Genomic DNA, 27,755 nt, shown 5'->3' with positions numbered 1-27,755 from the left:
TAGGGAAGACTGAAAAGTTCTGAAGATGAAGAGTGGGGATAGTTGCACAATAATATGAATGTATTTAATGCCACAGAACTGTAACTTAAAAATGGTTAAAATGATAAATTTTGCGTCACATATATTTTACCACAGTAAAGTATATGAATATACATATGAAAAAGAATGAAAAATACAAGATAAAGATATAAAAAGATAAATAAAAAGAAAAGAAAAATTAAAGAATTCATATTCTGAATAGTAGCATTAAATATAGAATTTTTTTATTTTTAAAAAAGCTTTTAGAAGAAAATAAGAACATATTTATGACGTTGAGATAGGCAAAGATTTCTTAACCAGGACACTAAAAGTGTTAACCATAAAGAAAAGCTCAATTAACTGGACTACATTAAAAGTAAGGTCTTTTTGTTTTAAAAATAAAAAACATCACTGAAAAAGTGAAAAGGCAACCTACAGAGTGGAAGAACACAGCTGTATTACATATATCCACCAGAGGACCTGGGTCCAGAGTATACACAGAATTCCTCAAACTGACAGGAAAAAGACAGCTTAGCAGAATATTGGACAAAGACTCAATCAAGCACTTCATAAAAGAGGTTACACGATAACCCTATATGCAAAACAGAAAAAGAGACACAGATGTGCAGAACAGACTTTTGGACTCTGTGGGAGAAGGCGATGGTGGGATGTTCTGAGAGAACAGCATTGAAACAAGCACACTATCAAGGGTGAAACAGATCGCCAGCCCAGGTTGGATGCATGAGACAAGTGCTCAGGGCTGGTGCACTGGGAAGACCCAGAGGGATCGGGTGGGGAGGGAGGCGGGAGGGGGGATCGGGATGGGGAATACATGTAAATCCATGGCTAATTCATGTCAATGTATGACAAAAACCACTGCAATATTGTAAAGTAATTAGCCTCCAACTAATAAAAATAAATGAAAAAAAAAGAGGTTACAAATTAAAAGAAATACAAGTTAAAGCCCCAATGTAATACTAGTGCACATAAACAGAATTGCTAAAATTAAAAAGAACTTTTAAAAAACTGTCAATACCAAACATTACTGAGCACGTGAAGCAACTGTAATTTTATTCACTGCTAACTGAAGGATAAATTAGTAAATTTTCTTTGAAAAATCTACTGGTAGTATTTGTGAAAGGTAAATATTAGCATACACTGTGATCTAGCAATTCTACTCCTAGGTGCTTACTTGATAGGAATGTCCACATCTGTGCATCAAAATGTATGTTTGAGGATGTTCATAGTAGCACTAATCAGAATAGCTCCAAGCTGGAAGCCAGTCAAAGGTACTTCAACAGCAGGATGGACAAATTATAGGCTAATCAAATAATGGAATATTAGCAATAAGAATTAGGAAAAAGTTGTTCTGTATAATATCACAATTGACTCTAACAGACATGCTGAGGGAAAGAAGGCGAATTCCAAAGAGAACTGACTGTGATACTCTATTTACATGATGTTCAAAAACAAGCAGCAGTACCCAGCGGTCTTCGAAGCACAGAATGGTTATCCTTGAGAAGCGGTGGTAGTGCAGAGAAGGCAGGAACTGTGGGGGACTAGCAGTGGCACTCCTGGGGGCACTGGCCTTGCTCTGTTCCTTGGCCTGAGTGGAGTTACAGGGTATGCTTATCTTGAGAAAATATACTGAGCTATTTACTCGTACAATTTGTACCTTTTTCTACATGTAAGTAACATTTCAGTAAAAAGTTCAAAAATGGAACAACACATATATATCAAAACATAAAGCAGAAAAAGGTTAAATGACAATGTAAAAAAACCCCCAATTTTTAATGAAAAAATGGGAAGAATCATAATGTGCTAGAAGGCTTATCTGTAAAACACTGAATTGGAGGATGCTTATTGCTGACACACACCCCAGGGGATTTTCACCAGACACAAATTCTCTAGGTTTAGGTTTCAGAGTCCTGAACAGCATTTGATGTAACAGCCAAATGAAGAAATGGCTGGGGAAAGGTAGAGACCAGTCAGAAACTACAACATAGTACAGAGTCTGGGCGTGAAAGAGAAACAATGGTAACACAGCACTCTCCCAGCCAAGGGAGCTGGCTCCAGGCAAAACAGTGACAACACTAGGTTCTGATACAAAAGGCCTGTGACGTAAGGAGCATCAGTACGAGCCACAAGTAAGTGGACACTGACAAGCAAAAGATGACCCAGGGCAATAAGAGAATATTTGAAGAAATTTGAATCTCAGCTTGAAATTACAGGAACTCACTGTCACCACCTACACATTGCAATCCCTCCCCACAGTATTTCCAGCAATCCACAAATGAGTAGTAATCTAAAACGACCAGTGGGAGAACCCAATCACATGTCCAAAGCCATGGGATGGACTTGGAGACATGAAGAACAGCGAAAGCAAGACATTTAATGTCGGTCTTGCAAGATCAGGTGTCCGGTGGGCAGGCACACCCACAGTGGTTACAGCAAGCAAATTATTCCCTAATGCGCAGGTCCCTCCTCACCAGTTCCTCATTGGCTGAGTACTACGGGCTGTACTGGGAAACTCAGCAGTGGCCACAAGACTGGAAAAGGCCAGTTTTCATTCACTCTCAAAGAAAGGCAATGCTAAAGAATGTTCAAACTGCTGCACAATTGCACTCATCTCACATGCCAACAAAGTAATACTCAAAATTATCCAAGCCAGGCTTCAATAGTATGTGAACTGGGAACTTCCAGATGTTCAAGCTGGATTCAGAAAAGGCAGAAGAACAAGAGATCAAACTGCCAACAGCCGTTGGATCATCAAAAAAGCAAGAAAACACCAGAAAAACATCTATTTCTGCTTTATTGACTATGCCAAAGCTTTTGACTGTGTGGATCACAATAAACTGTGGGAAATTCTGAAAGAGATGGGAATACCAGACCACCCGACCTGCCTCTTGAGAAACCTGTATGCGTCTGGCTGGGGCTGGGGTGCTGGGCAGGCCTCCAGGGAGGGCCTGCTCTGTGTTAGTCTCACCGCTCACAGGCCCCTGCCACAGCCGCACTGAGGACCCTCCAGATAGAGTGCGGAGTTTCCCGTGCTGAGCATTTTAAAGAGGAAGCAGCCAGTTATCTCTCTGTAAGGCTCCTCACAGATCCACTGAAGGCTCTCTTCCAGCCTTTTGATTCTAAGACAACTTCCCTTTTCAGAGTCATAGAGGAATGCTTGGGGAATTAATGGGATATTTGTAAATCATCTTCATTTCCTTCAAAGTTTTTATTTACAATCCATTTACATACATTTAAATGCAGCTAGAAAAGCATATTTAAATTCAATTTCCTTTGAAATTGCCAAGGGAATGCAAAATGGAGAATTTAAAAAGCACTGTAATAGAGGGAAAAAGTCTACTTGCCACAGGCATCACTGTCACTTCCTTGTCTAAACACACACACACACACATCAAGTAAACCGGTGGCAAATCATTTCTAACAGTAACTTCATATTAAGATCAGTCATGTCCAACTCTTTGCGACCCTATGGACTGTAGTCCACCAGGCTCGTCCATCCACGGGATTTTCCAGGCAAGAATACTGGAGTCGGTTGCACTTTCTTCTCCATGGGATCTTCCCAACCCAGGAATTGAAGTCAGGTCTCCTGCATTGAGGGCAGCCTCTTTACCCTTTGAGCACAAGGGAATCCCACATAAGAAGATCAATTCTTTATTATTTCTGGTAAGCTTCTATACCACTGAAAAACTGTATAGATACTGGTTATATGGCAAGTTCATTTTGAGAAAATACATTGAACTCACGATGTGTGCATCAGTCATGCACAAAAACTCAAGTCTTCTGCAGGTATGTAAAATTAAAAAAGACTGTAGCAACTAAAAATAAAACCTAAGTTTTAAAGATGATTAAAAGTATAATAGCACATGAAGATGTAATATCAAATATTTGGATTGTGATACCAATCAATTACCTGAAAAAATATGATCTAGAGACAAATGAAACTGTTGCAGGGAAGAAGTCAATTCTGACTCCCATGTTGGAATTTTTGTTTGACTTGCTTTTCATTGTTCTTATTATAATCATACTTACTGGCTTGCCTTGAGGACCCTGACCTCTGCTTGACTATAATCTAAAGTGCCTTCCTTCAGCTCATAGAGAGATAATATGTTCCTACCCACCTGTGAATAGAAGAGATTAACACACCAACTTCAAAGGTCGGACATTCCCTTGGAGATGTTTTGCAAGACTGAAGATCCTTTCCTTTCACTTTACTTCCCTACTGCCTCTGCCTCTCTATTCTGCCTTTTGATTTTAGTTCCTCATTGCTTTCTCTCTGATCTATAAAAGAACCTGGCATCTAGACCCTCATAAGATGGTTATTTTGAGGCACTAGCCTGCCATCTTCTCAGTCAGCCGGCTCCCCGATTAAAGTCTCTTCCTTGCCTCAACTCCTTGTGCAGCAAGTGGAGCGAGCTTGGACCCAGTAACAACATTATGGGTAGAAATAATAATAACCACTAAGGTTAGACAGCATCAGCAATTCAGTGGATATGAATCTAAGCAAACTCTGGGAGACAGTGAAGGGCAGGGAAGCCCTGCATGCTGCAGTCCATGGGGTTGCAAACAGCCACACACAAACTAGCAACTGACTACCGCCACCACCAGGACCGCCTAATACACACATCTGCTGGGCACTCTACCAGGGATCAGGAAATGGGAGATGGAGACAACCCCTGCCATCTGGGAGTTCACATCCCAGTCAGAATGACAGCAAGCTTACAGGTGGAAGAGGCAGAATGCACTACAGCAGACGGAGCTGCGGGGACTTTTTCTTTGACTAGGAGTGGGACTGGATGTGGGCCTGGAAGCTGACATCAAAGGGAGCTTTGAAACCTGCCTGACAAGGGAGAAGACTCTCAGGGAGTGGGATGTGGAGTCACTAAAGCACTTTACTTCGGGACGGAGAGTCAGTCTAAGGACAACTTATACCACTCGGGCCGTTTTGTTCCAGAAAGGCTTCTTGCTGCAGCTGCTTTCATAAGACCTGACCACTTTAGCCTGCCTGGAAGGAAGTGTTTTAAAACTTCAGGTACTTTTTTGTCTTTCCTTTTCCTTTGGTTTTAACACACAGCCTGAGGTCTGTCAGCATGTTTAACAAGAACAAAGCAAGAGAATCAAAAAAGCAAGGAAAACAGAAGGGAGACAGGACCAAACCCAGCATGGCAGGGGCCAGGGTCATCTCAAGTGTGATTACTGTTTAACCTAAGGGTTACTACTTAAAAAAAAAAAAAAACAAAAACAGAATGCCAAAGGTTTTAGGAATTTTTCTGCTATATCTGAAGAGTGATCCTTCCAATACTAGGGGAGAACTTGGAAAAGGTATTTCAGACAGGTGGTTCAAGGGTGTTGAGTGGGAAAAGAGAAGAAACAGACTCACTAACCGCTGGCGTGGCTGGAGACGTGGCATGGAGTGGGTACTGCTAAGTGAGCGCTCTAAGACAGAGGCGGGGGCCACTGCGGAAGTGCAGCTCACACATGTCCCAGCCCAGATGGAACCTGACCTGTTGATGACTTATCGTCCCAACTGAGGCATTCAGAACATCAGCCAGAAAGTGAAAATACTTATCAAACTCTTACCAAAATGAACTTGGGACAGACATCCCTCAAGGATAAACACTTCCTTTCTTGTGTCAGAATACAGCCTGATGGCTTTGTTTTATAAATTCAATTCTTTCTCTTCCCTGAATCTATATATTCTAAATTATAATTCTTAAGATTCCAAATAAACTCTTCTCTTATTTGCTGCCTTACGTGTTTTATTTTTTCTGATGACACTAGTGTGTGCAACAGACAGTCCTTGCTCAACTGAGAAATGCCTGCAAGCCAGTGGTTACCAGTCCCCAGGTGTGTGTAATATTACCAGGAAAGTTGAGGTTGCACCTACACATAAACATAGGTTAGCTGTCACTCATTATAATTCCATGCCCCAGCAGCCCAGACTTTGCTGAAATAATGAGTTGCTATAAGCTGGGGAACTGGAGGCTAGACCTAGAGTTGTCCTTCTCAGCTCTAGGTGAACTGTCACCAGCAAACTGACTAAAAATGAATGCATACAATCAATGCACACTTCAGGGTTTCCTAAAAATTATTTTTTAAACAAAGAAACTTTCTAATTAAATTTCAGCCAATTATGTCTGCTCTGTTTGTTTGGCAATTTTCACTAATGCTGAAAGTATGTTTCAAGCTAGTCTAAGTAAATAGTCTGGAAGGATATGGATTAAAAATGAATCTTTCCAATCTACTGGTTCATGCAGTCCCAGTTATTTTTTTTGCACTCTGGGGTGTTCTTTTATAACAACATTTTACACCTTAAAACCAGCAATTGTGTCCATGTTCTATGTATTGCTTAAATTTTATTTCTAGTTAATAAGACTTACATTAAGAATCCTCCTGCAATGCAGGAGACCCAGGTTCAATCTCTAGGTGGGGAAGATCTGCTTGAGAAGGAAACGGCAACCCACTCCAGTATTCTTACCTGGGAAATCCCATAGACAGAGGAGTCTGGAGGCCTACAGTCCATAGGGTTGCAAAGACTTGGATAAACCACCAACCACCACCACCACTACCTTTTCTATTTTTAAACTATTACCTATTTAACATCATTTTTATCGTACATATCTTTTATAGTCAAATATTTGAAATACTTTCATCTTAGAGAAAAAGAAACATCAGAAAAGAACAACAACAAAAAAATTGGAGCCAGTTAGTTGGGAGTATTCCTGGAACTTTGTTTTCACATTGAAACTGGATATTAAAAATTGAGGAACATCACCCTCAGATCATTGTTTCCAAAATGTTCTTTCTCCAACTAGGGATATCTTAGGGACACAATAATCATCTTGCTGCTGCTGCTAAGTCGCTTCAGTCATGTCCGACTCTGTGCGACCCCATGGACGGCGGCCCACCAGGCTCCCCCGTCCCTGGATTCTCTAGGCAAGAACACTGGAGTGGGTTGCCATTTCCTTCTCCAATGCATGAAAGTGAGAAGTGCAAGTGAAGTCGCTCAGGCGTGTCCGCTCTCAGCGACCCCATGGACCGCAGCCCACCAGGCTCCTTTGTCCATGGGATTCACCAGGCAAGAGCACTGGAGTGCGGTGCCAGTGCCTTCTATGATAATCATCTTAGAACTCTGTTTAAAAACAGTTCCTGAGAACCTACCGCCAGGAGCTCTACTTCAGTAGATCTGGAATGAGGCGTCCCAGTGTTTCTGACATACAGCAAGAAGGTCTGGAATTACCAATAGAGCTTTTCATTATGCATAATTTATAATTTAGAGAGTGATAGTTTCTGGCTTTTGACTAATCATTTTCATGTAATGACTGACAAGGAGAAAAATGATTCTAAGTTTTAAAAATTAAAAAGTTGAACTATCATCCAAAGTTATAAACATTAATTCTTAACTAATTTTCTCAGGAGCAAATTGTTTAATACTGGGCACAGTGAAAAAGAAGGCTAAACTATGAATAAGACATGGTTGACTAAGAATAATTGAGAAATAACTGTAAAAATGAACTGCAAACCACAAAACTACTAAAAAATATCTAACAGGTTGCCAAGGTGACCCACGTTACCAACTACCACTACATGAAAAAAAATCACCACTGTTATTCAGGACTCTCAGTGAGGTGTATGTACTTAGGAAAGGCTTGACTGTGGCACAGACCAAGAGGAACCGAATCTTCTAAGAAATAGCCATATGAGGTGCAGATTTTATAGTCAGATTTTTAAGGCAGGCTTCCCTCATCTATGTATTGCGAGAATGGCTCATCAATCTTCCACGGAGAATCATCGTGGGACAAAAGCTTCTTCAAGCTTCCTTGACTTAAAAGGAGGGACAAGGACAGAGTGTTTGAGCGGAGGTTAAAAAAGAATTTTAAAATTGAGGTTGCTTATTCCCTCATTTCCCCACCAGAGTGGTTCTTCCAAGCCATCAGGCCCCGCCTTCGTTGCTGATGGAGTGGAGGGCACCTACTGTGGCGTGCTCATGTGCATCCCTTAGGCTTCCTGACACACGCCCTAGGAGACGGTCTCTTCTCGAGAGGACAGCTGTCTGGGATGTGAACGGTCCATCACGTCAGGAAGTGAGTGTCCCACCACCCACCCCAGACCGGGGCAGGAGCAGCAGCAGTTCAGTCAGCTCCTGCCTCCCAGACGGAGCCTTGTTGTAAGACCCACTCCTACCAGGCAACCTGACTCTAAACGCCTGCGGGCTGTCACCTCCCACGGGAAGCTGTTTGGGGATGCTTCAGTTTGTTTGGCCCAAGTGAGCCAGGTGTTGGCGTGTTGCACCATTCAGAGCAAAGTCCTACAGACCACCCAACAGGACAAGCTGGGCTGTGGGTTTCCACAGTGGCCGGTGCTGGACACAGCAGCAGTGGTCTATTCCTGCCCCTGGAAGAAAGCGGTAGGTGCCTCAAAGAGCCGGCTCTTTGGATGAGGCTTAATTTCTATGATGTGCTTTCAGAACATTCTGTGATATCAGAGCATTCCTCCCATAATCAGATTTTAGTCTTTTCAGCTCTGGCTATTAAGGAAAAGAACCTTGGTTGACTGAGGATGGACGGTCTACTCTGATTTCTCCAGAGGGCTACTGAGGACTGATCATGATGGAAATCTATCCTGCCAGTTATCAATCAGCCCACTGCTAAGTGGTGTGTTGACATAAATCCTCTCTGCAGGCTGGTGGTAAGGTTAGACTTCAATCATTCTCAGAACTCTATGGGAGACCTAGTCATTTGAGGGGGGCCAGAAGCCATGCTTGGTGGTAAATTAAACAATAACTTGATTTTTGTAGGCTGAGGAATTAAAGGCATTAATAGATAAGTTCTTTTTTTCATTTATTATACTGAGAACGTAGTGTTTTATAAGTACAACCAAATATTTTAATGCTGAAGATTTAGTAAAAAATAACCTTTAAAATAATTCCAAAAAAGTTTATTAAGGAATATCTACAATATCTTGCATATGAAACTTACAAATAAGATATAGATAATACTCAAAAATAGTGTTTATTATAGTTTACAGATATTTTCTTCTCTTAATTAAAAATTATGAAAAGAAGAAAACCTGTGTATCTTAGAAAATTTCAACAAATTTCAAGTCTTCTCTCCTTGGAATTTATGGGCTGAATATCTATTTTAAACAATGGAATGGTACTTATTTGTTTAGTGTTTGAAGCACACAAATTACTTATTATGATCACTATCATCAGAAACCAATTTCTTTTAGTACACTGAATGATATTCTGGTAGTTGCCTCCCTATAAAGAGCAAGACAAGCAATAAAAAAATTAAATATATATGCAGTTCTTTCAAGAAAAAAAAAAACAAAAACCACACTGACTTGAAAGACTTCTTTCCCTATCCCCAGTAAAAAGAGGAATCTGTGGTTATGATGGGCTATCCTTATAGCTAATTTGACCATCTTAATACAAACAAACACAAAAACTATGATGAGGAATAGCTTTGTATAACAAGCCTATGATATCAGTTCTTCTACATTTTAAGGACATTGCAGCTAGGATGTACCTTCAGTCTATTAATATAGAGGCACATATATTAAGAGGCAGATACATTAAATTTATACCTTATAAAAACTACCTTGCAATTTATTACTATGCTTACACAGAGGCTAGTTTTTAAAAATCTCATGAACTTGACCAATATTTATGGGTCAGTACACATTTAAAGGGAAAATGTAATATAATAGTATAATTGTGCCTCACATGTTTTCTCTTACCATTATAATATTTTTTTCTTAACCAAGTACCTATAGCAATTAGACTTTACAATGAATCATGAGCTAGGTTAATAGTATTTTCTTGAATTAAAGTAGCATGATAGACCACATAATTGGTAGATATTACTTGGTCATTTATTTTTCAAAAGGAGTCTGTTCTCATTTATGTTGAGATGATTTTCAGTTTCAACTCATTTCTGGCAGCTAAATCATGAGTCTCTAAAAATAAGGGGTTATAAAGAGAGGGGGGAGTTACCAATATTAACTGAATCTAATACCTATGTGAATTACAACTGGTTGGTTCCAACCAAATGAATCATTTTACCTTAGGCCACAGTAATGCAGTTTCAGACGGAGATGAAAGGAAGAACCATTGATCTGGCTCCCACAGCCGCTGGGCATTCCAGTACTGCATGTAGCCTGGATAAACAGTTGTTATGATATGCCTACCTACCTCCGAGGGACTGGTGTCAAATCAATCTCCATGTCATCAGTACCTTCTCAACAGGTTTCAAACAGCCTTCTCTTTCCCTCCCAGGCCCAGCTCAACAGTTGTCAGGCCGGAGCCACACTGTGCTTCTGCCCACACAGCGGCACTGCCTGCACCCGCGGCTGCTCCAATGATTTTTAAGCAGAGCAGCCGGTTGCCTTCAGCAGTAATGCTTTTGGGGGCACTCCGTGCTGTTCACCCAGAATCTCTGGCTGCTCTACAACTGTGCTAGTTAAGGGATCGACAGAAGGAACAACAAATGGCTACAATTAGCATTCGCCCTGCTCCCACAAAAGAATCTCATTGCTATGGCAACGGGAGTTGCCCAGACAACACAGGGCTTTGGCTGAGAACAGTGTACTGCATTACACCAAGTACAGAACGAAATAGCCAGAGATCAGGCTCTCGCTTCACAGCACAAAGATCTCTGCCGTCATATTTAGGTTTAATTAACACGAGCTGATTTCTTAATTTTGGAAGCTAAGGTTCTGGCTGCAAATAGCCTGAAACAAAAACCCATTATTGATACATTCTTTTAAAACTCCGGTAAAATAATTAGTGATAACATTAGATGCCTCTTAACTTGGTTTTTCTATTTCCTATTTTAGGAGGCAGCTGTTACTTATATTGCTGCAACAATATACAAACCCATTTTTTCCTCAATCAGTTGCTATGTCAGAAATATATACAACCTTTGAAAAATTAACATGAACTTCCTTATACCTGGATATTCAACTAAGCCCTAGGTGTTTGCAATTTTATGGAGGAAGGAGCAACCACATCTAAGCAATTTTTATGTGGAGCTAAAATTGTATAGTTATAGAAAACCATTTAAAATCAAACAGGAGCCTATTTATCACTGCTTTTAAAAGTAAATTTTGAAAGCAGAAAACTGGAAATATCTTGCAATGGGTTTGGTAGTAATACAAGTTAAATGGAAAAATTAATCTAAATGACATAGAAATAAGCTACCTTGGCTAGCACTAAATGACTCTGCAGGCAAGCTACATAATTGGATCAGTGCCACTCACAGTCATGTAAACCACTCTGCAGATCTGATCCAGGAGCACTTAACGAGCCAAGAAGGGCAGAATGTGCAGGCAGCACGGGACAGTGAGGCCCAGTTGCTAGAATTTGGCAGAGGACGATCTTCTTTTATATTTTTGATAAAATTTTCAACACTCAAATATTTCCCCTTTTCAACCAACACTCCTGTCAGCATGGGACCAACTATTATCATCAGTAACAACAGTTAACTTTTATTGAATACACAGGGTGGTGCATGTCTTGTTAAATTCCATTTTCACAGTCATCCTATAAGGTGGGCACAATTTCTGCCCAATCTGATCATATGGACCACAGTCTTGTCTAACTCAATGAAACTAGGCCATGTTGTGTGGGGCCACCCAAGATGGTCGGGTCATGGTGGAGAGGTCGGACAGAATGTGGTCCACTGGAGCAGGGAATGGCAAACCACTTCAGTATTCTTGCCTTAAGAACCCCATGAACAGTATGAAAAGGCAAAATGATGGGATACTGAAAAAAAAAACACCCCAGGTCGGTGCCCAATATGCTACTGGAGATCAGTGGAAAAATAACTCCAGAAAGAATGAAGGGATGCAGTCAAAGCAAAAACAACATCCAGCTGTGGATGGGAATAGTGACGGAAGCAAGGTCCAATGCTGTAAAGAGCAATAGTGCATAGCAACCTGGAATGTCAGGTCCATGAATTAAGGCAAATTGGAAGAGGTCAAACAGGAGATGACAAGAGTGAACATCGACATTCTAGGAATCAGCGAACTAAGATGGACTGGAATGGGTGAATTTAACTCAGATGACCATTATATCTACTACTGTGGGCAGGAATCCCTTCGAAGAAATGGAGTAACCATCATGGTCAACAAAAGAGTCTGATATGCAGTACTTGGATGCAATCTCAAAAACGACAGAATGATCTCTGTTCATTTCCAAGGCAAACCATTGAAAATCACGGTAATCAAGGAAACCAGATCTGAAAGAGACACGTGCACCCCAATGTTCATCGCAGCACTGTTTATAATAGCCAGGACATGGAAGCAACCCAGATGCCCATCAGCAGACGAATGGATGAGGAAGCTGTGGTACATATACACCATGGAATACTACTCAGCCATTAAAAAGAATTCATTTGAATCAGTTCTAATGAGATGGATGAAACTGGAGCCCATTATACAGAGCGAAGTAACCCAGAAAGATAAAGACCATTACAATATACTAACACATATATATGGACTTTAGAAAGATGGTAATGATAACCCTATATGCAAAACAGAAAAAGAGACTCAGATGTATGGAACAGATTTGTGGACTCTGGGAGAAGGAGAGGGTGGGATGTTTCAGGAGAACAGCATTGAAACATGTATATTATCTAGGGTGAAACGGATAACCAGCTCAGGTTGGGTACATGAGACAAGTGCTCGGGCCTGGTGCACTGGGAAGACCCAGAGGGATCGGGTGGAGAGGGAGGTGGGAGGGGGGACTGGGATGGGGAATACATGTAAATCCAGGGCTAATTCATATCAATGTATAACAAAAACTACTGTAATGATGTAAAGTAATTAGCCTCCAACTAATAAAAATTTAAAAAAAAAAAAAAAAAAAAAAAAGAAAATCACGGTAATCCAAGTCTATGCCCTTACAAGTAACGCTGAAGAAGCTGAAGTTGAACAGTTCTATGAAGACCTACAAGACCTTCTAGAAGTAACACCCCAAAAAGATGTCCTTTACATTATAGGGGACTGGAATGCAAAAGTAGGAAGTCAAGAAACACCTGGAGTAACAGGCAAATTTGGCCTTGGAGTACAGAAAGAAGCAGGGCAAAGGTTAATAGAGTTTTCATTTTATAAAGGATTTTAAAAAGTAAACACTTTATTAGTAGTGAAAGTGAAAGTGTTGGTGACACTATGGACGGTAGCCTCTGTCCATGGGATTCTCCAGGCGAGAATACAGGAGTGGGTCGCAATTCCCTTCTCCAGGGGATCTTCATAATCCAGGGATTGAACCTAGGTCTCCTACATTGCAAGCAGATTCTTTACTGTCTGAACCACCAGGGAAGCCCTTATTAGTAGTAAGAAGCTGTTATTCATTATTAGTAGTAAGTAAGAAAAGTAAGAATATTTTATTGTTGGGTAGAAATAATCCTACTTTATAGCTTCAAAATGGTATATCCAAAGTTCAGATTGTATTACTTAGTTTTTCAGTTGAGGACAACCAAACCATGTCAACAACATAAACAAATAATCTTAGCGTTAAAAAATTTGTTTATATATGCAGATAAATAAATCTGACTCACAAACTGTAAAGGACCACAACCTATGCACCAGGATGTGGAGAAAGGAGCAGAGACCACACACAAGACTGACCCAGACCTGCCTGCGAGTGTCCGGGAGTCTCTGGTGGACGCATGGGTCGACAGTGGCCTGCTGCAGGGTTGGGGGCACTAAATACAACAGTGCACGCACAAGACCTTTGGAAGGAGGTCCCCATTATCTTCCTTACACCCACCATAGTTTGGTCTCAGGTCAAAGAACAGGGAGGGAACACAGCCCCACCCAACAACAGAACATTGGATTAAAAACTTACTGAGCATGGCCCTGCCCACCAGAACAAGACCCAGTTTCCCCCTGTCAGTCACTCCCATCAGGAAGCTTCCCATAAGCCTGTTATCCTTCTCCATCAGAGGGCATAGAGAAAGAGAACTACAATCACAGAAAACTAATCAAACTGACCAAGGGACCACAGCATTATCGAACTCAATAAAACTTTAAGTCAGGGCCACCCAAGAAGGACGGGTCATAGTGGGCAGTTCTGACAAAATGTGGTCCACTGGAGAAGAGAATGGCAAACCACTTCTGTATTCTTGCCCTGAGAACCCCATGAACAGTATGAAAAGGCAAAAAGATAGACCATTCAGGTATGACCTAAGTCAAATCCGGTACGATTATACAGTGGAAGTGACAAACAGATTAGATCTGATAGACAAAGTGCCTGAAAACTATGGACGGAGGTTCATGAAATTGTACATGAGGCACTGATCAAGACCATCCCTAAAAAAAAGAAATGCAAAAAAGCAAAATGCAAAAAAAGTCTGAGGAGGCCTTACAAATAGCTGAGAAAGGAAAAGAAGCTAAAGGCAAGGAGAAAAGGAAAGACATACCCATCTGAATGCAGAGCTCCAAAGAACAGCAGGGAGAGATACAAAACCCTTCCTCAGTGATCAAAGCAAAGAAACAGAAGATAACATTCGAATGGGAAAGACTAGAGATCTCTTCAAGAAAATCAGAGATACCAAGGGAACATTCCATGCAAAGATGGGTTCGATAAAGGGCAGAAATGGTATGGACCAAACAGAAGAAGAAGATTGTAAGAAGAAGTGGCAAGAATACACAGAAGAACTATACAAAAAAGATCTTCATGACCCAGATAACCACGATGGTGTGATCACTCACCTAGAGCCAGACATCCTGGAATGTGAAGTCAAGTGGGCCTTAGGAAGAATCACAATGAACAAAGATAGTGGACGTGACAGAATTCTAGTTGAGCTATTTTAAATCCTAAAGGATGATGCTGTGAAAGTGTTGCACTCAATATGCCAGCAAATTTAGAAAACTCAGCAGCGGCCACGGTATTGGAAAAGGTCAGTTTTCATTCCAATCCCAAAGAAAGGCAATGCCAAAGAATGCTCAAACTACCACACAATTGCACTCATTGCACAGGCTAGTAAAGTAATGCTGAAAATTCTCCAAGCCAGATTTAGATCAACCAGAGATCAAATTGCCAACATCTGCTGGATCATCGAAAAAGCAAGAGAGTTCCAGAAAAACATCTACTTCTGCTTCATTGACTGCTTCATTTGGCTTCTGCCAAAGCCTTTGACTGTGTGGATCACAATAAACTGTGGAAAATTCTGAAAGAGATGGGAATACCAGACCAACTGACCTGTCTCTTGAGAAATCTGCATGCAGGTCAGGAAGCAACAGTTAGAACTGGATATGGAACAACAGACTGGTTCCAAATAGGAAAAGGAGTACATCAAGGCTGTATATTGTCACCCTACTTATTTAACTTCTATGCAGAGTACATCATGAGAAATGTTGGGCTGGAAGAAGCACCAGCTGGAATCAAGTTTGCCAGGAAAAATATCAATAACCTCAGATGTGCAGATGACACCGCACTTAAGGCAGAAAGTGAAAAAGAACTGAAGAGCCTCTTGATGAAAGGGAAAAAGTTGGCTTAAAGCTCAACATTTGAAAATTAAGATCATGGCATCCGGTCCTATCACTTCATGGCAAACAGATGGGGAAACAGTGGAAAAATGATAGACACTATTTTCTTGGGCTCCAAAATCACTGCAGATAGTGACTGCAGTCATGAAATTAAGAGACGCTTACTCCTTGGAAGGAAAGTTATGACCAACCTAGAAAGTATATTAAAAAGCAGAGACATTACTTTGCCAACAAAGGTCCATCTAGTTAAGGCTATGGTGTTTTTCCAGTAGTCATGTATGGATGTGAGAGTTGGACAAGAAAAAAAGCTGAATGCTGAAGAACTGATGCTTTTGAACTGTGTTGTTGGAGAAGACTCTTGAGATCCTTTAGAATGCAAGGAGATCCAACCAGTCCATCCTAAAGGAAATCAGTAATGAATGTTCACTGGAAGGACTGATGCTGAACCTGAAACTCCAATACTTTGGCCACCTGATGCGAAGAGCTGACTCATTTGAAAAGACCCTGATGCTGGGAAAGATTAAAGGTAGGAGAAGTGGACGAAAGAGGATGAGATGGCTGGATGGCATCACCGACTCAACGGACATGAGTTTGGGTAAACTCTGGCAGTTGGTGATGGACAGGGAGGCCTGGCATGCTGCAGTCCCCGGGGTTGCAAAGAGTTGGACTAAACTGAGCGACTGAACTGAATTGAAACTCAAGAGAAAATCCGTCAGTTGCTTTTTCCAATTTACTCAGTCACAAAACAGGAAGTAGGCACCACCTCTCTCTGCACCTTATCTTTCTGCACTCTAAGTCATCTCTGAGTGCGTCTTCTACTCCAGAAAAAGCAATCTGACTCCATTCAAGGACAGGCAGTTTATTGCAGTGACTTAGAGAATGGAGTTTGCTGCCAACAGATCTGGGTTCAATTCCTAGCTCTGCTATTTATCCGCTTTATGATTTGGGGAAAGGATTACTTAACCTTTTTGAGACTGAATGAGACAATGTAAGTAATGCACTCAAGAATGTTTAACACATAGTATATGGTCAAATACTGGCTTCTTTATTCTTTATGGAATCTTATTCTTCCTAATAAGATTCTCACTCACCTTACCCTTCATCTCTGGGGCAATCTTTTCTGTTTCTACCATTCAGCAATTAGCATCTTCTAGACAAAAGTCCTGAGTTTGAATCCTGGCTCTGCCACTCAGTAGTTACCACTAACTTCATAGAACACTTTCCATAATAAACACAGCACGCTGAGAATGAAAATCTAAACTATCTGCTTACAGAAAAACATGCTTAAACTTGTACAAATCAAAAGTTCCAGATTAGGGCAGGTCCCAGACATCTTTGTGTCAATTATTAATGATCAGTGTTGTCAAACCAAATCTTAAATATCTTCTACTATCAATTGCTCAATTAATTGACTTAATCATTACTATTTATTTGAACTGTTGCTATGTATTATTAATGGCTCTGTTGCGAATCCTCCATGCATCCTCTGATATAAATTTTTACAACAAACCAAGGCGAGAACAATTAAAATCACATTTTATAGATGAGAAAACTGAGGAACAAGGAGTAAATAACTTGCTCAAGGTTACACAGCTAGTAAAAGGCAGCTGGTACTCTTAACCTCTGTTCTGTACAGGCACAGTGAGTGTCAGGACATCCACCTGACCAATGAACTAGAGACAATGTGCAACTGCTGTTTATATGCGTACACATCCTGCGCTGTTCACGCAGCTCATGCTACATACATATTCTCCGCAGACTTAAAGCCATGTAAGAGTCAGATTCTGCACTTATTTTCAACTATTTACAAGTCATGAACTTGATTCAGTAACACACAACTTTTAAGCACTAAATGTTCACTGATAATGAAGAAAATGTGCATGGCCAGGGCGAAGTCAAGGTAGCATCACATGCACACTAGAAATAATTTGCTATAAAATTTTAAAACATTAAAACTTAATGACCACAGTCTCAATTAGGAAATTGAAAATCTGCTCATTAAACTTGCAGATGATACTTATTTGGGCAGGAGTTAAACACTTTAGAAGAAAGAAATAGAATTTAAGATGACCTTGATAGATTAGAGAAATAGTTCATCAAAAACAGATGAACTTCAATAAAGAGAAGAACAAAACAGCTTCTTTAAGCACCAAAAGCATACCACACAGACACAAATGTGAGAGAGTAGCTGGGCAAAGTGACGGGGGCAGGGGGCAAGGCACAGATGGAACAACCTGACTCTGTGGGCAGCACGGACTGTTCCTCCGTCTGTGTATTACTGCAAGTCTGGCTGAACACTGGAACCACCAGGGAAGGTTTCAAAACTACTGTTCTAGGCTCCATCAGGGGTCAATTAAATCAGAATCTGTGCAGATAAGCTTCCATATTGGTTACATTTAAAAACTCTCTAGGTGTATTTAATGTGGTCAAGGTTCAGAATAACCAGAAATTATAACCAATCATATCCTTTATATTTATATGAAGAAATTGATGAAAATAATAACACAGCTCCTATGTGTGATCAGATAGTGACCTATAAAGAGAAACTATTTAATTTAAAAATCTAATATTAATCAGTGATGGTTCTAAAACCTCAAGAAACAAAAAACAGTCTAAGATCTATGGTTCTCCAAGTATGGTTCTTTGGATAAGCGGTCTCTGGGAATTTATGAGAAATGCAAATTCTCTTGTCTACCACAAACCTAAATCCATAACTCTGTGGTGGACCTAGCAACCTGGGTTTGGATAAGCACCTCGAGGCTTTCTGATGGATTCTTAAGTTAAGAATTACAGCTCTACACTAAAAGGCCAACTTGCTTCTGTTTTCTTACAGCATCTGTTTTCTGTTATAATTACAGGATTGTTCTCTGCTTCCTTTTCTAAGTCACTGCAAAATCTTCCTAGAAGTAAGGTATATAAATTAAAATTAAAAAATTAACGTTTTAGCAAAGTAATCATATTCAGAATTGCCTTCATTATTGAAATATATTTTATTAAATGGATTCATGTGATACACTCAGTGAAAAACAATCTGTTAAAACTGTGGCCAAAATTGTCCAGAGGAAAAGTTTGCTGGGTGGCTCAGTTTCTCTACTTTTCAGCATGCTCAGTTGGTATCAAGTAGACCCAAGAAGTACAAGTAGTCACAAGAAGCTACACAGATCTATTAGCTGCTGCCTAATAACCCAAATCCCCCAGGGACGTGTGAGTCTACCTGAGATCCTAGCTTCTCCTTCACCAGTTATTGCCACTGGGGTTTACGTCTGTCTCTGATTTCCATCTGTCTCTATCTCATTACTCCAACAAATCAGGAGTTGGTTATATGTACTGTTATTAACAACCAAAATGTAAAAATAAAACCTACTCCTGGACTAGCAGCATTGAGAAATCATCACAAATAAACAGTAACAATAACTGTTCCTAGTTGAGAAAAAAGACAGAAGAGATAACACTAAAATGTATAGTTTTTCCTTAATGGATAACATAGTTTGATAAGAAATACTGAGAGAGTTTCTCTCCTCCCCCACTGTTTCTGATCTCCCTGTCCCTCATATTTTGTCAGTTGCAATAAGAAAGAAAAAAAAGATATAATTTCATTGCTAATTAAAAAGGCAAAATAATTAGACATCATTTTGTCAAACTGCTGAAAAATTTTAAATGCATCTAGTGCTGTTGAGTGTTTGAAGAGTGGACAAGTCACTGGACGAGAGGAGGAGTATGAATTCATATCATTCCTTCTTCTGTCCCACATCAGTGTGGCAATATGTATAACAAAGCCTTAAAGTTGTCAATGTCTGTTAACTTATCCTGAATAAACAGTGCTGTTTATTATAATGATCAGAATTTTAAACATGTAAAGGCAAATCTCTCAAGAAGCTGCTTAAGTATGTATGATCCATTCTTACTATGGGGGTAGTCCAATACAGTATTTCACAGATAAGGAAGCAGCGTAAGTGAAGAACTTAGGAACACATATTTAGTGAACTACATATCTTCCCCTTTCCATAGATTTAGGAAAGGCAGAGGAACCAGAGATCAAATTGCCAACATCCGTTGGATCATCGAAAAAGCAAGAGAGTTCCAGAAAAACATCTACTTCAGTTTTACTGACTATGCTAAAGCCTATGACTTTGTGGACTACAATAAACTGTGGAAAATTCTGAAATTGATGGGAATATCAGACCACCTGACCTGTTTCCTGAGAAATCAGGAAGCAGGTCAGGTCAGGAAGCAACAGTTAGAACTGGACATGGAACAACAGACTGGTTCCAAATGGGAAAAGGAGTACATCAAGGCTGGATATTGTCACCATGCTTATTTAACTTATATGCAGAGTACATCATGAGAAACGCTGGGCTGGAGGAAGCATAAGCTGGAATCAAGATTGCCAGGTGAAATATCAATAACCTCAGATATGCAGATGATACCACTCTTATGGCAGAAAGTGAAGAGGAACTAAAAAGCCTCTTGATGAAAGTGAAAGAGGAGAGTGACAAAGTTGACTTAAAGCTCAACATTCAGAAAACTAAGAACTTCACTTACCCTGCATCTGGTCCCATCACTTCATGGCAAACAGATGGGGGAAAAATGGTAACAGTGAGAGACTTTATTTTTTTGGGCTCCAGAATCACTGCAGATGGTGACTGCAGCCATTAAATTAAGAGATGCTTGCTCCTTGGAAGAAAAGTTATGACCCACCCAGACAACATATTAAAAAGCAAAGACATTACTTTGTCAACAAAGGTCCATCTAGTCAAAGCTGTGGTTTTTCCAGTAGTCTTGTATGGATATGAGAGTTGGACTATAAAGAAAGCTGAGTGCCAAAGAATTGATGCTTCTGAACTGTGGTGTTGGAGAAGACTCTTGAGAGTCCCTTGGACTGCAAGGAGATCCAACCAGTCCATCCTAAGGAGATCAGTCCTGGGTGTTCACTGGAAGGACTGATGCTGAACCTGAAACTCCAATACTTTGGCCACCTGATAAGGAGAACTGACTCATTTGAAAAGACCCTGATGCTGGGAAAGATTGAAGGCGGGAGAAGGGGAAGACAGAGGATGAGATGGCTGGATGGCATCACCGACTCAATGGACATATGTTTGAGTAAACTCTGGGAGTTGGTGATGGACAGGGAGGCCTGGTGTGCTACAGTCTACGGAGTCACAAAGAGTTGGACAAAACTGAACGACTGAACTGAACTGATAGGTTAGAATCATCATTTAAAAAATAAGAGTATACATATGTATACCTACGGCTGATTCATACTGATGTTTGGCAGAAACCAACACAATACTGAAAAGCAATTATCTTTCAATTGAAAATAAATAATATAAAAAAATAAGAGTAGCTTCTATTTCATACTAATGTTATTAATTCAAAACTACCTTAATATTAAATTTGACCTTCAAAGATATACTTTTTTGTGACAAATAAATGAAAATAATCTTTTAGAAGACATGTATACATTTATTCACTTAATCTGGTTCTAACTCATCAAAAATAGAATCATGTGCATTGCACTGATTTTTTTTCTTTGATAATAGACTATTCAAAAGTATTTTATAAAAAAAGTTACTCAAATTTTATAAAATTAAATCTAAATGCATTATAAGCTTGTTACTTTGAGAGTTCACCTCTGATACAGGTTTGTGGGTTACAAGTTGAGGACAACGTTTTATAGCAACAGTTTATACGCTTGGAAAATGCTGCTCTTTTAACATATATTGACTAGACCTGTCATATAAGGTCTCTCACTCAAAGATCTGAGTGATGTTGAGTATTATATTGCCTTGCCTTTACAGTCTTGTCTTTAATGGGCAGTTTGACATAAGTGTTATGATGGAGTTCTAAGCTGTATCAAAATCTATTCTCAATATGAAAAACACCTACAAGCCAATAGAATAACATGTGAAAGACTCGGATGGGCACTTCACACAATGAGATATTATGTGAAAAATATTATGTAAAAAGCCAAAGGAACATGGAATAGTATTTATGTTACTCATGAGGGAAATGCAAAATGAAACCACAATGAGATATCCTACCAGAATTATTGAAATGGATTCTCATACACTGTTGATGGATGTATAAACTGGTACAATCATTTTGGAAATTTGTTGGGCAATTTTCACTAAAGCTGAACAGGTTTATTCAGTGAACTACATGCCTACATATATTTCTGGCAGATCCAGAAGACACCTACAAGGATGTTCTTAGCAGTACTATTTATAATACCCTGATTCTAGAAACAATATAAATATCTACCAACAGAAGGAAAAAAGTCCATATATTCAGAGTGGAATACTAAATAAGCATTAGAATAAACAAATTATAACCACATACAACAATATGGATACAAAGTGTAAGACTGTATCATAAAAAAGAAACAGAGTAAGTTTGGTTATTGCTGTCACAGTCAGGACAGGGGTTAGGGGGGAGGACGGAGCTGGAAGGGGCTCTGTGTTTCTAGTAACATTGTTTCTTGATCTAGGTATTGGTTACACAGGTAAGTTCACTTTATGAGCATTCTCAAGTCAGATACTCAGAAATGTGTAGTTATAGTTTTATACACGTTATTCTTCTATATAAAGTATGTATTTAAAATGAGGTAATAAGCACTGTAAGGCTTCCCTAGTGAGTCAGCAGTAAAGAATCCACTTGCAATGCAGGAGATGTGGGTTCAGTCCCTGGGTCAGGAAGATCCCCTGGAGAAGAGGATAGCAAACCACTCCAGCATTCTTGCCTGGGAAATCCATGGACAGAGGAGCCTTCGGTGCTACAGTCCACGGGGTGGCAAGAGTCAGACACAACTAAACCACCACCACCACCACACCATCACCAAGAAAGCTGCAAGTGTTAGTCGCTCAGTCATATCCAGCTCTTTGCAACACCGTGGAACTTAACCCACCCGGCTCCTCTGTCCATGGGATTCTCCAGGCAAGAATACTGGAGTGGGTTGCCACGCCCTCCAGGGGATCTTCCTGACCCAGGCAGGTCACCTGCATTGCAGGCGGATTCCTTACCATTGTGAGCCAGCAGGGAAGCCTACCATCATCAAGAAGTATAAGAGAATAAGAAATGCTTAAATAAAACAAAACAATACTTCCCAGTGCAGTACAATGCACAGTGCCAAATACCTTAGTGACACTGAGAGGGTTTCACTGAGGCAACAATCTGTATATTTATAGTCTTTAATGCCTGATTTTGAAGTAAGATCAGATACTACACTTGATCTTAGCCAAAAGGCCCAGAAATAATAACTGAATCACTTTACTGTACATCTGAAACCAAGGCAACATGGTAAAGCAACTCTACTCCAATAAACTTGCTAAAAATTTTTTAAAATAATGGAAATAATTTTATTAAAAAAACAATGTAGAAATAGTACTTGGTATTTCTTGAAAGAGGACATTGGCAGGGTTAAAGAAGATCTTAGAGTAAAACTACAGATTCTAGATAGGAGTGCAGATCGTTTGGAAGAGGAACACAGGAGTAACCCTGTGGGTCTACAACATGGAAACAAACAAATCACACTTTTCACAACACACAGGCATGAACGCAGGAGCACAGAAACCACCACGACGAGGGCTTAGGAGCAGGAGATGAAACTCATCACAAATATTGAAAAATATTACTTTCAAAACCTTCCCTTTTCGTGGCTTTAAAATAAAAGAATATATAGAAGACAGTGTTACTTTCTAGGAATATCCCAAGTTTCTACAACATAGTACCCAGAGTTACTGACTCTGTCTGCTTCATTCTGTTACTGAATGTATTTCTCTCTCACCCTGAGCAGATCATGTCTTTTTGTATTTAGGTGAGGAAAGGAAATGGGGATCAGTGAACAAAGAGGAAAGAGATTAATATCAGTAGAGTGGAGAGTAACAGGCCTTGTCCAGTTTCCAGCAAGTGAGCAGCAAAGAGGGAGAACAGTGTTTAGGACATGATGAGAACCCTGAGACGTATTAGAGAGGGCGATACTACCAATGGTACAAGTGTGGTGTGGCCCCAGGGGCGCTCCTAGGAGGAGGTGCTTCTCTGCCTGGAGACTCCACTGGTTATCTCTTCACGAACCATGCCCTTCACTGACTTGTGCTTGCACGTTCAAAAACAGACGACCATCATCATCATCATCATCATCATCATTTGAGAAGGTGCCTCATGACAGTTCACAATGAATTTTTAAAGAGCCTTTTCTCTTTTTTCTCCTCCTTTGAGACATGAGAAGGACTAAGAAAAAAGGATGAAATTATACTTTTCACCCAATGATAAAATATACTTTGGATTAAATAAAGCTCTGCTCATGGTTTATCAAACATCAGCTTAATGATTCCTTAGCCTAACTATATTAACAAGAAAAAAAAAAAGAACTAATAATAAAAATTTCCTGGTTGTATCTTATACTTGGAGCCATGATATTCTACAGATCTGGAGTTATTAACTTGTCAGAATCAAAGTATAAGATGTTATTAATATTTTAAATGTTCAATCTAAACAGTGTTTATTGGCTTATCTTTCAATATGGATATATTGGTAAATGAGAATTGTTTTTATTTGCATATCATATTAGCACTTTCCTGCTGCATATGTGCTTTAATGGAAAAATATATGCATATAATTTAATAGGCCAAATCATATTTCAAAATAAAAAAAAACTGCCAGAATCTCTTAACCTTGAGGCCACTATAACGGACTGAGTGCGGGAAAATGAAGCCGATATGTAAGGTGAACAGTGATGCAGTGACACTTTCTTTAGCATACTTCAGCCTTCCTGTATTTCATTATTCCTCTAGAAATCAGGATTAGGCAGCTCCTCTGACTAATTAACCCAAAGAGATTTGACTAATAGAAGGAGATTGCAAGCATGATTAGTTAAATGATAATGTACATAGCACTTAATGATCATTATAATTTATTCTAATACCAGAGCTAATAAATGGTGAAACTGCTTAAGCCAAATGCTGTCATATCACAATAACTTACATCATGGCTAACATTAATAATTTCTAATTTACTTGGGAATCGATGGGACATGTAGCTTTCTTAATGCATGTCAATGCTTTCTTAAATAAACTTATAGATGCTTTTAAAGTAGAAAAATATTTATCTCCTTACCTAGACTACATAACAAGTAGTCATATCACCATTTCCCTCCAAAACACAAACAGTTCTTCTGGCTACACTAATACATCCTCGGCTTTCATGAAGCCAGTATAACGAATTAAGACAACTTATTTACAGACAGTCAATAATAGTAACTAACATGAATTCTAAATGCAAATCTCATCCCATTCCCTTGCTCTCTGAGGATTCAGTGAATAAAGGTTGGACATCAAGTTCTTACGTAGCACTAGAAGGCTACTTTGCTCTAAAAGCCAAATCCACACACACACACACACCAAGCAGAGTGGTACTTGATTTCTCTCATGCATTTCAATAGTTTCTCTCACATTAAGAATTGCAAAGGACAAAAATATTCAGATACATGCTGCAAAATCACTGGCCAATGCCGTCTACAGGACACAAAAGCAGCAGGAAGATGGTCTGACTTACATGGAGAAGCACAGTCACTATCCTGAGCTAGAGGTACCAGCATCACCGACTCCCATCCTCTTAAAGAACACACAGTGAAGAGCACTTCAGTCTCCACATAAAAATGAAAGGCTGAGAGCTAGAAGAGAGAGAAGTCCCTTTTATACACAGCATGAGAAGAGAGCAAAGAAAATGAAAATTAAAAATAAAATCAGTGTATTTTAGTAAGGAAAGAGATAACCAATGAATATAAGGAGAACTTTGCACTTCCGGTTATTCTTTAGAGATAAACTGAGTCACCAGATGTTTTCCCATCCTGACTGCCCACCTGTTGCCCACTTAGAACTTTAATATTGCTAACCTTAACTTCTAAGAAAGTTAATAGCTACTTTATAAGAAATTCAAAAGGCCTCCAATAAAATATAAACATCCATTGTCCTTGACTCTCTTGCCTTATTGATGCTTCTCCTGTTTTTCTTGATTCATCAACTATAGACATTGATTTCCTGTTGTGAGATTGAAGCTTACTATCCTCACAACTTGGGTCTCTCCATAGGGCTTCTCACAACATAGCTTCCCCCAGAACTGAGACGGGGGAGACACAGCATCCCAGAGGAAAACCACAGTATCTTTTGCAACCTAATCTCAGATGTGTGTGTGTGTGTGTGTTCAGTCGCTCAGTCGTGTCCGACTCTTGGCAACCCTATGGACTGCAGCTCACCAGGCTCCTTTGACCATGGGGTTTTCAGGCAAGAGTACTGGAGTGGGCTGCCATTTCCCTCTCCAGAGGATATTCCTGACCCAGGGATCGAAGCCACATCACCTGTGACACCTGCACTGCAGGTGGATTCTTTACCCACTGAGCTACCGGAGAAGCCCCAATCTCAGAAGAAACATACTATCATTTCTGCCCTATGCAATTAGTTGCAGACTAATCCTAGAAAATGTTGCTGAGGTGAGCTAAATAAAGAACACTAGGAGGCGAGGATCACTGAATCTGTCTACCAGAGTGCTTATCACTATTATGACTATAAAACAGCATATGAGGCCATGTTAAATGCAAGTAGAGTATCATGATTATACACTTGACCCCTGTACAACATGGGTTTAGGGGATTTGTCCTCTGAGCATTTGAAAATCTATATGTGGTTTATAGTCATATGTGAGGTTCCCCATACGTGAGGCTCCTGCCAACTGTGGTTCCACATCCACGGACTCAACCAACAGATGGTGTAGCATTACAATGTTTACTATTTAAAAACTGCACATAGACGTGAATCCATGTAGTTCAAACCCATGGTGTTTAAGGGTCAACTGTATATCATTTTTTTCTAGAATAACTGTCTCATTTTCCAAGTGCCTATCACTCTTTCCATACTCGTCCTCAAAGCTTTGCAATACAGTTATACAACTGTACATAGTTATATACAATTACACAAAAATTAATATAACAAAAATTATAGTCAGATACATTATATTATTTGTAAATTCTCTTATCTGTAAATTCTACATTTTTCCCCTTATCTTCCCTATAACCAACTCTGTTTATGCTTTTCCAAATATCATACTATTTTTTTCTACTACCATATTTTTCATCCAATAGATTTGTTTCTAACCCTTTTATATATATACTGCATATATTATACATATGACATATCATGGAAATATTTGACATCTTTGCAATTATTAATTGCTTTCCTCCACATAGTTTCTGTGTTCATTAAGAGCTCTGGTTTGTTTTCCCTTGTTTTTTTTAGGTTGAATGCTTTCCTCAAGTGTCAGCTAATGAATCCTTGGCCCCAATGAATACTCCAGAGAAAAAAACTTGTGTGAGTAGGTTTGTAACTAGTGGGCTTCGCTGTGGATTGCTCTTGTAATAAACTAGCAGTTTCTGAGGGAAGAGGGTCCCAAACACCAGTATCGGAAAGCCTTCTCTCTGGACTGTCGGCGGCCCCCAGGAGAAGCTGCTGTCCTGTGCCTGGAGCGGGAGCTGGCTCACACTGAGCGGTGGGCGGGCCTGAACATGACTGTCCACCCCTGCTCTCCTGGGACCCGCCTGTGTTCAGGTAGCCCCTGTCGTCAGTGCAGTACCTTGCCTCTGACTGGCACCCCAGTTCTAGGGTCTCCGCCTAAGTTTTGCAGATGCTGTCTTTACTCTTACCTGCTCGGGGAGGAAGAAATGCAGTGCAGCCTGGAGGTCGCAGGTCTGGTCGTGGTGCCTGCTGCCTGCGTGGGGCCGACCTGCCCCCCGTGACCCCGCTTCCCGTTGGACGTCCCTCCCCTCCTGTCGGCGCCTCTGGGCACCCGCGGGTTCTGAGCCCTTGGGTGCTCCTGTGAGGGCATGTCGGTGCTTCTCACTGGGGTCCCTGTTGCTGCGGGCTGAACAGTACCACCCGAGACTCATGTCAAAGCCCTAACACCTGGTGTCTATGCATGGCACCAGATTTGGAAATAGGGCTTTTGCAGATATGATCAAGTTAAGGTCGGGGGGGTCTGTGCTCGCAGTTGCCTCAGCTGTGTCCGACCCTGTGATCCCATGGACTGTAGCCCATCAGGCTCCTCTGTCCCTGGGAGTCTCCAGGCGAGAACACTGGAGCAGGTTGCCATGCCCTCCTCCAGGTTAAGGTGGGGAGCCCTAGCCAAAAGATTCAAGTCCATAGAAGGTGGTCACATAGGCCCTTCCCTGGTGGACCAGCGGT

The 27,755-nt window shown here is 40.2% G+C and overlaps 1 protein-coding gene and 1 pseudogene across 5 annotated transcripts in view; both read right to left on the bottom strand.

The window, feature by feature from the left end:
- DIAPH3 (diaphanous related formin 3) overlaps positions 1-27,755 on the bottom strand; it is a 549,655-nt gene that overhangs the window by 103,531 nt on the left and 418,369 nt on the right. The gene's annotated exons all lie outside the window — the stretch shown is intronic.
- Positions 22,623-22,782, bottom strand: LOC139036390 (U2 spliceosomal RNA; annotated as a pseudogene).

The sequence above is a fragment of the Odocoileus virginianus genome, chromosome 8 (genome assembly GCF_023699985.2).
Source record: "Odocoileus virginianus isolate 20LAN1187 ecotype Illinois chromosome 8, Ovbor_1.2, whole genome shotgun sequence".
NCBI classification, from domain to species: domain Eukaryota; kingdom Metazoa; phylum Chordata; class Mammalia; order Artiodactyla; family Cervidae; genus Odocoileus; species Odocoileus virginianus.
Note: the sequence above shows the minus strand (reverse complement) of the source record. Positions and strands in the feature narration are given on the sequence as shown.